Source organism: Schistocerca nitens, chromosome 1, assembly GCF_023898315.1.
Source record: "Schistocerca nitens isolate TAMUIC-IGC-003100 chromosome 1, iqSchNite1.1, whole genome shotgun sequence".
NCBI classification, from domain to species: domain Eukaryota; kingdom Metazoa; phylum Arthropoda; class Insecta; order Orthoptera; family Acrididae; genus Schistocerca; species Schistocerca nitens.
The window spans coordinates 175,753,098-175,764,779 of NC_064614.1; the positions used below are offsets into that span (position 1 = coordinate 175,753,098).

The following is an 11,682-nucleotide window of genomic DNA, read 5'->3' on the forward strand; positions in this document are numbered from 1 at the left end:
CCCGAATTGCTCTTCAACAGTGGGAAGCAAGAAGGTGCTTCAAACATCGGAGTACACCTGTGCTGTGATAGTGCCATGCAAAACAACAATGAGATCAAGCCCCCTCTATGAAAAATAAGACCACACCATAACACCACTGCCTCCGAATTTTACTGTTGGCACTACACATGCCTGCCATTGGATCGCCACATTGCGTACCATGATTCGTCACTCCACACAACGTTTATCCACTGTTCAATATTCCAATGTTTAAGCTCCTTAATGCCAAGCGAGGCGTCGTTTGGCATTTACAGACGTGATGTGTGGCTTATGAGCAGGAGCTCGAGCAGTAAATCCAAGTTTTCTCACCTCCCGCCTAACTGTCATACAACTTGCAGTGGATCCTGATGCAGTTTGGAATTCCTGTGTGATGGTCTGGATAGGTGTCTGCCTATTACAGATTACCATCCTCTTCAATTGTCGGCGGTCTCGTCATTCAACAAACGAGGTCGGCTTGTACGCTTTTGTGCTGTACGTGTCCCTTCACGTTTCCACTTCACTATTACATCGGAAACAGTTGACCTAGGGGTGTTTAGGAATGTGGAAATCTCGCGTACAGACGTATGACGCAAGTGACACCCAATCCCCTGACCGTGTTCGAAGTCCGTGAGTTCCACGGAGCGCCCCATTCTGCTCTCTCGCGATGTCTAATGATTACTGAGGTCGCTGATATGGAGTACCTGTCGGTAGGTGGCAGCACAATTCACCTAATATGAAAAACGTATATTTTTGGGAGTGTCCGGATACTTTTGATCGCATAGTGTATTTGCGGGTAACTTGTGATAAGATGGTTAACGTGTGGACCAGAAGACCAGTAATGTAGAGCAGATATGTATTGAGTAGCCAAATGTGATGGGAACTGTTCTTCCATTTGAAGATGTGCCGTGTACAATGCCCACATGTTGCGACTCGATGAAGCATGTCGTACGAGCGAAGAGGTGATTGGTTGATATGGGGAAGGGTACCAAGAAGTGGGATCATCGGTTCCATCGGTTTGGGGAAGGATGGGGAAGGAAGTCGGCCGTGCCCTTTCAAAGGAAACATCCCGGCATTCGCCTGAAGCGATTTAGGGAACTCACGGAAAACCTAAATCAGGATGGCCGGAAGCGGGTTTGAACCATCGAGTCCAGTGTGCACCACCTCGCTGTCTTTTATAGAGCTGTGGAAAGTGAACATGGCAGCACTAAGCGAGTTAAGGCACTTGGGGCGGGTATGACAATGGATCCAAGATGGGTCATAGCTTATCATAGATTACACAAGAAATCAGATTTCTGAGCCAGCAATGTCTAGGTCAGATCTTCAGTATCAGAAAGACAATGATTCCACAAGCACTAAAACACTGCACTGAACGATGAGGAGCATTTGTAGAGTCATTGTAAAGTCATAAGGGGGTGATCTGCAATCTACTGCCGGTCAGATTGCCGCCGATTCCAATACAGGGCGTTGATGTTTGGTCACTCAGTGTAAATTAAGTAAGTCAACACATTTATAGTTCGCCAATGACACACTTTTTTTCTAGAACCTCGCGTGATTTACTTACCGTTACAAGCTTTGTGTATGTGAATCATGCCAAGTTCCACCATGGTTGTGATTCCAATTAAATTAAAGGTTGATTCATGACTGTCTAATGAGGTAATTTATTTTAGGAAAACACATAAATGCATTATTCTCAGCATAAGCATCTTCCATTGAGTAGTGAAAAAAATCAAACCCTCTTCCGGGCGAATGATCGTAAATCAGTGTCCTTCGAGAAAGGACTCTGGAAACGTACTTAACTAGGGCCCGAGTGTGAAACGAGAAGCAAACGTTTGACGCGGGCATCTTCTTAGCGCAGAAGCGCGGATGAGGTCACACAGTTAGTGCTTCGTCTTCCACAACGATGGGCAGACAAAGGAGACAATGGTACAACACCGTCTCAATATGCGAAAGGCTCGCAGAACTCCTGTAGATACTTCGCACGTGAACAACGGCTGAATTTTTAGTACGTATCCCCTATCATAAGAGGGAAATTTATTACAGTTTTTAATAAAATTATATTGAAAAGTTTCAGCTCATCGTCCACCAACATTACTAAAACAACAGGGTAAGTGCAAGCAGACCTATTATTTAGACATAACTGGTTACAGTCATCCTCATCCACAATACTGAGAAAGTCGTTCATTGCACTACGTCACACACGTACTAAATTCCAAGGAATTTTTTTCATCACCGATTCTAGCACTCTAGCTGGACACATAAAAACCTACAATGGACCCAGTTGAGGTGACTAATGTGACAGTGCAACAATTATTAATTCACGCAGACTCATACAACTGTTTTTTCTTAATCAAAAAATTATTACGTTGATAATGATCCATGGCTTTTATAGCTTACCTCTGGAAGAGTTTTATCTCGCACTTACTGTGTATCACTTTAATGTCATGTAGTACCCTCTTAAATAAAAATTTACCGAACGATGAAAAATTTATGTATGAAATTCCCCACGCTGAAACTTGATAACAGAAAGTTGTCATCCCTGAAACGTAAATCTCGTAAGCATAACGGAAATTAACAGCTAATTTGACAGACTGCCGTGTTATTCAGAATTTACTAATATATATATATATATAAATATTTCAATAACCAAATGCTAGACCTCTGCAGAAATGTCTTAACACATTCCAGTGCAACAGAAATCATCCAGATTTTATGTAGTAGAGGAAAAGGTGATCAGCAGTCAGATAAAGTCATTACAGACAATTTGTTAAGTAAAAAGTAAGTGCTTGAGGCTTAGAAAATTTAAAGTCTGAAATCAATCTAGACGATAGTTTACTTTTTATAATCGAAGGATTAACTTTTGCGATCACCTAACTTTTATGACTTATTTGAATAACAGAATTCCGTTTTTTGAAGGAAAACATTTATTTACTGCATCACACAAAGTTAAGCACCTCATACATTCAAAATTTAAAAACTAGTGACAGGATATGAGTTTTATCTTAATTCAGCAGACTGAATGTACAACGTAGTATTCGAATAATAGCTTAAACAAACAAGGGCAAAATAATGACACAGCGCAAGATCCTTAAACATCCATAGCGGAGAACATGCAGTAGGAGAAGTAAAATTAGTTACATCTACAAACCGAAATCACGCAAGATTGTTACTCAAAGAAAGGCATAAGAAACATACAGGTATGGTACGAATGCTTTGATAAGTAACAGAAATATGCTGAATAGATCAAGGGGAATGAAAAATTGGTCCAAAATGGGGATTATAATCCGTATCACCAGATAGTGTGAGAAATCAGCTCAACAATTTATGCCATTGGAATATACCTCCACGGACAGCTCAAGTATTCGGTGACACTAGTGTGTCCGCTGTATTACGTTCAAAAACAATATACAGAAGTTCTGCCACGGCGCATTCGAGAATGAGATACTTGGGGGAACGGACATGGAGACTATTAATACCAATGGAAACACTGATATCAAAGTAATCAGTTCATTAACGTAATGGCACTGGTTCACACTCTCAGTTGTCGCTATAGATGAGTAATATAGCAGTAAACGAACCTAGTGTAGTTACTTCACTGATTTCTTTGAATCCATTGTTCCAATGGAGAAGAATAGCTTGGTTGCTAACAATAGATTTGCGGAAGAATTTTCTTATGCTCTAAGATCCCAGCACAACAGTGCACACTAAGAAAACTGGAACAGAGGGACTTGCGGGCGCTGCATACGTGGTGTTAAACGATTATAATAAACAAGCAAGGTTCCTCATTTGAAAATAAGAGAAGACAATAAGCAGCCACGGTTTCTAGTTTGGCGAAAACGTTTTCTATTACATAACCAATTTCAAAGAAAACTTCCAAGTGACGATATGGCACCTTGGATTTAATCACAAGTATTTCTGCCAGTTCGTATCTTGATTCGTTATGATCCAACCTCCCTACGGCTCCAGTAAAAACCTCAAACATATTTTATTCGACTGATCGCGAAGACTGCGTAAGACCATGTACGTGGTGTTGTCACGAAACGAACTCCCAACAAACGTGTAAACATTATTAGAAGCAAATGATATAACCAAATACAGACCCCTGCAAAACTTAAGAGAACCATGAAGAAGGGTACAGCTACAGAAAACAGCAGTTAATTAACATGTATCAAAATAAACACACGAAGCTATGGCAAAAAATGGTTCAAATGGCTCTGAGCACTATGGGACTCAACTGCTGAGGTCATTAGTCCCCTAGAACTTAGAACTAGTTAAACCTAACTAACCTAAGGACATCACAAACATCCATGCCCGAGGCAGGATTCGAACCTGCGACCGTAGCGGTCTTGCGGTTCCAGACAGCTATGGCACTTTTATATAATAACCCCTTACATTCAATTCTGCCATGCTAAATTTATCTGTGTTACAACACATTGTGTATCGTGAGAGACACCCTACATGCACACTAGAATAAAATACATGCTGACTGGCTGTGTGGGTTATGCCTGGTGGCGAATAAATTAAAACAGTATTAAGCAAAACTGAATTGCGGAAGGAAGACGTATTATAAAGAACAATCGAAGAAAGGATCTACAATTAAATAGCTACTGGAAACAGAAATCAGTCTTTTGGGACTTGTGGTAGCGTATTGAGGGATAATTACTCCCACAGTGGAACGTCCAGTGGAGTAAGGGAAACGGAAAGTAAACGTCAAAATAGTAATAGTACAGATTACTTAGAGCTTTAGGAGTAGCACGTAAGAATAGGATAGACATCAATGGTTCACAGCGCGTATTCTATAGAAAGAATGATGATTAAGAAAAAGGAGATGATTCTCGTAACAACCCACAATAACTGTGCCTAGTTATACAAGCGAAATTAGAATCTGACACACATCCGAATATTCCCGAATTCTTTTTTAATTCTAGTTTTAGCGTTGCTGGAGGAATTACACTTCCCTACAGGCTGACTGACCACAGTGCAAAGGAATACCCACAACGTAGCGACTAAGAGGTCACGTGAGGCGCGTGTATACACTTGTTCACCTACTGCGGGCTAAAAGGATGCTGTAGACCCTAAACAGCGAGGCAAATAAGCGTAAGTTCTTGTAAGACTAGTGGAAAATGTGCTACCTGACGATGAGTAACTAAGTAGAAACAGGCACGAAAACAAACTATACGTTTCATAAAAGGTTGCTAGCTATTTTGTACACAGTGGTGATCATACAGTTACGTTGTCTACGATAGTGTCGTAAAACAAAACTGGTGCAGCTGCTGTAAGCACAGCGCAAGAATCTGAGGCTATCCCGCGGCACCGGCCGAACACGCGACCTGTTGCGCTCCCAGTGGGAGTTTGGCAGCCGCGGAAGAGGCTTGTGTAGGTCAGTAACCGAGCGGCGAGCTCCGGGGCACCGGCCGCTCTACGGATCGCCCGCGTCCGGGGTTTGCCGTGCTCGGCTGACTTCGGCCTTCAGCGGCACTACGACCTGTACTGTTACTTCGCAGTCCGACATCTCTTAATGATAAGTGGGGAGCGAAAAACTACATAAAGTATTACATCAGAGCTATTACTAACGCTGTCAATAAAACATCTGTTACGTAGCATCGTTCCTCATATTTTCTCCAGTACTACGTTTCAGACACGCAGTTACTTTCTCAGGAGTACTCACTTCAAGTGAATGGTTTATTAAAGAAGGGTGCTCCTGAAGACGGTTTTTGCAGCACAATCGAAACGGTCACGCAGCTAAAATATTATTAGGAGCGCCCACTTTGGGTTATATTTCCTAAGAAAAGCATGCTCCTGAAAAAAAAAGTGGAAGAGCATGGTCGAAACTGCTGTGGAGAAATAGACGCGGACCACCAGATGAGCATTTCTGTACCATGCCTGTCAGCTGTTAAGTGGTGAACTGTCATGCAGATTTTTGGCTAAGTGGGAGGCATGTCTGTCTGATCAGAGGATGTGTCGTTATAGGTTCGAGGAAACGTTGTTCGCCTGACAGATAAGAAACATATGTACTTTGGATCACAATGCACAAAATGACCCAAATGCGTCTCGCAACAAGGGGAGTATAGATTGAATCACTTTTTAACCAGACGTCTCAGTCGATATATGAGAGTTACGAAGATGTGTAGGGATATTATTTCGAAACCGTGGAGAATCAACGTTGAAGAGAAACCGTAAATGGCCTGACTCTGTTTCTGTTGCCGCTGTCTCGCAAGGGCCGTAAGATAAGAGAGAGTGTAGTATGGACAAAACCACGTTTTTCGACGTTTCATTCGCGAGTAGAACAGAAAAAAGGGGAGACATATAAAGTCACGAAATACCCTCCCATACACACTGCTCAGTGATGTAATGGCCTCTGCCGGAAGGTGAAATTACGGACAAAAACTAATTGGATACTTAATAGTATTGTCAACAACAAATTTCTACGAAAGTGGGTGAGCTCAGAGCCATAGAACTAGGCCTAAACAATATTTTATAGAACGTGATAATTTTAAAAAAATGTCTTCATTAATCTCACTGATCTCTAAATGTAAACAATGTGGAATTTCCTTCCTAATAACATCTTTCATACGAGAACATGTGCATAATAGACAAAAAGCTTGAATCTCGGCATATAGTTTACTTACCGAAATTATTAGTGCTGCAGGAGCACGTGGGTGGATCAGCTGTTGCTCAGTCTCTTGCTTTCAGATATTCTTTATCGCGCACCGGCCCTAAGGGTGTAATGGTTTACCGAGGGGTGGAGTGGATGGTGTACCTTCGTGGAAAGGCACTTAGGAGGACGTAAGACAGTGGGACTTAGCGTTCAAAAAACTCAAAAGTTTGTTTTGGTCGTAGGCAACGAGAGCCAAGACGACGCCGCGCGCGCACGTCTTCTAAACAGAGCTCTTCCCGATCTGCTCGCTACGACCAGCAACGGAGCACTGAAGCACGCCGCACGCCGCCGCGTGTTTTGTTACCTGCCGGCGCGGCGCCCGCACAGCCATCTGGCGACGGCGCGTTGAACTAGGGCCTGGCGCCCGGTAGGCGCCTCAAACCGGCCTCCGGGCTTCTGACAGGTACGTAACAACGGCTGCGATAGCGTCGCCCGACAGTTACGAGGCTGGCCGGGGCTGAAGCGTAAGGTCCTCGTCATGGTACGCTCCAAGCACGACGTGTCAATGTTCGCTACTATCACGTTTTGTTCGCATCCCAATCTCGGAATCGACAGCACATGGAAGTTGTTTTTTTATCGAGAGAAGCGAAGAACTTGTTACATGGGGTGCCCTGAGGTTCTACTCTCCTCAGACGTCATTTTTGTGGAAGTGTTGATGTATTTTATTCAACTTCAGCAGCTGTAGTTGTTCATACCGAAATTATCAGTAACCAGCATTACAAAAGAAATTTAATTTCTTAACCGCTTTCAGGGACTTAGTGCCCTTCATAAGAAGGTTATAACTATCGTATTATTTGTGAGCGTCAACAATAAAATGAAATACCCTGCGTGCAACTTGTTGCTGATTATTTCTATGTGGGCCTTTAAAAAAAAAAATGGTCTTTACATAGATAGTCAGGCAGCAGTTAGAGTTGACGGTAAATTGAGTTCATGGTTCAGAGTAGTTTCACGGGTAAGACAAGGCTGCAACCTGTCCCCACTGTTGTTCATATTATTTATGGATCATACGTTGAAAACAATAGACTGGCTGGGTGAGATTAAGATATGTGAACACAAAATAAGCAGTCACGCATATGCGGATGACTTAGTTGTGATGGCAGATTCGATTGAAAGTTTGCAAAGTAATATTTCAGAGCTAGATCAGAAATGTAAGGACTATGGTATGAAGATTAGCATCTCAAAAACGAAAGTAATGTCAGTGGGAAAGAGATATAAACGGATTGAGTGCCAAATAGGAGGAACAAATTTAGAACAGGTGGACGGTTTCAAGTACTTAGGATGCATATTCTCACAGGTGTAAGGTGTATGCTTCGCCGGCGATGGGCGAGGCATGACAGAATCTCTGACCAGAGAGTAGTTTATTGTTAGTTGTTGCTTGTCGCGAGTCTGCGCTAGTCTGCGCGAGTCGACAGTAGTAGTCAGTCGGATACAGTAGTCGGTCGGCTTTTGTAGCGAGTGGACGGTAGTAGTCTGCGGGTGTCGACATGCGTCGGCTGTGTACTCTGCTCGCGACTCTGGTCAGGACTCTGGAGGATGAGTATTGTTGTAGAAGGTAAAGAGCAGCATTGCGCATATCTAATAATGTATGTTAATTGTAATTTAATTTGTTCAGAAAAAATGCCCCAATAATAATTTTTTTTATAAAGTAACTCTTTTAAAGAAAAACATTCATTTCAATTTATAGAACATTTCCAATGGATCGTCACTCCTTTCAAGAATCCAAATATATATATATATATATATATATATATATATATATATATATATATATATATATATATATATATATATATATATATGCCAGCATTGCACGAAGCTGTGTCGAAGAATGTATACATAAGAGCAGATATATAATTGCACTTTTATTAAGGTAAGAATTTTTGCTTGTTTTATTCAGAATACAGGACCGAAGGTCAGCGCTGCTGTCATAAAATTTACCACATATTATTATTTCTGTTGGGAGGTTACATTTCGTTCATGGTTCATTATTTAATCAATATTATTGTGTGGTTCATGGACAATTTTCATTCATTAATTTTGTTTTGTGGGGAGTTTACGCTTGGCTCCATTTCCATTTTTATTTAACAAAATTACGTGTGGAGAGGTTACACAAGATGGCAACATAGTGAAAGAACTGGAAGCGAGGTGTAGCAAAGCTAATGCAGTAAGCGCTCAGCTACGATTTACTCACTTCTGCAAGTAGGAAGTCAGTACCAAGACTAAGTTATTTGTGCATCGTTCAATCTTTCGACCAACTTTGTTGTATGGGAGCGAAAGCTGGGTGGATTCAGGTTACCTTATCAATAAGGTTGAGGTTACGGATATGAAAGTAGCTAGGATGATTGCTGGTACTAGTAGATGGGAACAATGGCAGGAGGGTGTCCACAATGAGGAAATCAAAGAAAAACTGGGAATGAACTCTATAGATGTAGCAGTCAGGGCGAACAGGCTTAGATGGTGGGGTCATGTTACACGCATGGGAGAAGCAAGGTTACCCAAGAGACTCATGGGTTCGGCAGTAGAGGGTAGGAGGAGTCGGAGTAGACCTAGGAGAAGGTACCTGGATTCGGTTAAGAATGATTTTGAAGTAATAGGCTTAACATCAGAAGAGGCACCAATGTTAGCACTGAATAGGGGATCATGGAAGAATTTTATAAGGGGGACTATGCTCCAGACTGAACGCTGAAAGGCATAATCAGTCTTAAATGATGATAATGATGATGGTGATGATGTTAAATTTTGTCTTTTCGATTGATTCCTGGTGAGTGGTACGTCATTTTCGGCAGATCTTTGAGTAACAATAATGGAATGTGAATCGGCTGAGTTGCACACGCTTGGCGAGAGGAGTTGCAACATCTCGTAGTAGTACAGCCCCGGCCTGTTCGCAGAAATGGTACGGTTAGGTATGGAATGAAATAACGTATCATAGTATATAAATGGTAACACTGACTTTAAATTAAAAAATTAAAAAAAGAAATGCTTCTCATGTCCGATCCCAAATAAGAGCAACCATAATAAAAAATTGTAAACTGAGTCATGATTGTCGGCTGTGACAGGGAAACAACTGATATGGCGCTATTCAGCTTACAATAAAGGCAGGTGGCGTCATATCCTGAACGTGTCTGCCATTGCAGTTCATTCAGAACTACCAGAAATTAATTTTTGTAAAAACTAATCAATGTCATATTACTCTTTTTGTTTTCAGACTCCATGTAAAACCAGACTTGTTTAACAGCATTTAGAGACTTCTTCTTCCATTCGTCAGCTCTCTATGCCGTTCAGATAAGCACTATTTAAGTCTCTCTCGTCTTCTGTATTGTGAAAATGTTTTCCAGCCGAATCGGCCTCACAGTGTGAATTTTTGTTGCAGAACGATCTAGGTACGGGATTGAAAGGACATCAGTTCGAAGCATATCAAAGAACTAGAAATAAGTCATTTTACGCCATTGGGAATGCCTTTGTAGAATCACAATACTTTATTAGGCATGAATTTCGCAACCACTAAACTTCGCAACATAAAGTTTTCTTTCACCTCTGTCTGGATGTGTCCCTATTTAATTTTTCGTAGTCTCTTAGTGAATTTGAAGCCTACCAACCAACCAAAAGTGGCATTCTGTGTGATGGGCAAGACCCACAGGTGTTGACACCTAACTCATCGCTTCTTCCGGGTTATGGCGTTTTATAGGGATAGCGGAATTTCTACGTACTGCAACGATAAATGTGAGTCAGATTTTGCCTACATTTATAAAGAGACATATGTAATCGTTCCATTCCTTATTACCACACTCTGCTACTCCTAGGTGTAATAGGAAGTACATCTGCGGTATTGATTCATCACAGTGCAACAAAGCCTGAGGTAGGTTTTATATCTCAGGGACTGCTCAATTCTACATTTACCTACAGTAAGAGAAAGTGTGCTGAGACACAGTACAGCGAACACCAGAAGTTGGGATCCATTTCTGAGTCAGGAGTGTTCAGTGGACGTTGACGAGGACGCTAACCCTCGTTTGCGCGTTCTTACTCGACTTGGACGTAACATGCTCGAATTCCGGTAATTAGAGAAACCATCACCGGTACTAAGTTATTTGGCCAAAAAGCGGACAGGTAGTGAGAATTTACCAAACACTGTACCTGGCGCTACTGTTACTTTCGAGACCTCTCAGCAGTTCAAAATGGTTCAAATGGCTCTATGCACTATGGGACTCAACATCTGAGGTCATCAGTCCCCTAGAACTTAGAACTACTTAAACCTAACTAACCTAAGGACATCACACACATCCATGCCCGAGGCAGGATTCGAACCTGCGACCGTAGCAGTCACGCGGTTCCGGACTGAAGTGCCTAGAACCGCACGGCCACCGCGGCCGGCTCCTCTCAGCAGTCTCTCTCGTATCTCTAAGATGGAGAGTATGTGACTATGTTGATAGTGATCTGTTCTTCGCGTAGAAACAATCACCCCCCCCCCCCACCTAACTAACGTGCCACCAGATTTAACGTCGAATATACGAGCTTGGGCAAAAATATTGAAACACCGCGAGAAATACGTACACTATGTGATCGAAAGTATCCGGAGACTCCCAAAAACAAACGTTTTTCATATTAGGCTCATTGAGCTGCCATCTACTGTCAGATACTCCATATCAGCGACATCAGTAGTCATTAGACATCGTGACAGAGCAGAATGGGGCGCATCCGTCGAACTCACGGTCTTTGAACGTGGTCAGATGATTGGGTGTAACTTGTGTCATACGTCTGTACGGGAGATTTCCACTCTCCTAAACATCACTGGGTCCACTGTTTCCGTTGTGATAGTGAAGTGGAAACGTGAAGAGACACGTACAGCACAAAAGTGTACAGGCCGATCTCGTCTGTTCACTGACATTTGAAGAGGGTCGTAATGTGTAATAGGCAGACATCTATCAAGACAATCACACAGGAATTTCAAACTGCACCAGGATCCACTGCAAGTACTATGTCAGTTAGGCGGAAGATGAGAAAACTTGGATTAC

At 42.1% G+C, this 11,682-nt stretch overlaps 1 protein-coding gene across 2 annotated transcripts in view; it reads right to left on the reverse strand.

Annotated features, from left to right (window-relative positions):
- The window catches only part of LOC126244856 (ras-related and estrogen-regulated growth inhibitor-like), a 619,627-nt gene extending 612,711 nt beyond the window's left edge, over positions 1-6,916 (reverse strand). For both annotated transcript variants that reach the window (XM_049948271.1, XM_049948270.1), the window contains exon 1: positions 6,645-6,916. The gene's annotated coding sequence lies outside the window, so the exon portion shown is untranslated. The remainder of the gene's footprint in view (positions 1-6,644) is intronic.
- Between the last annotated feature and the right edge of the window lie 4,766 nt (positions 6,917-11,682).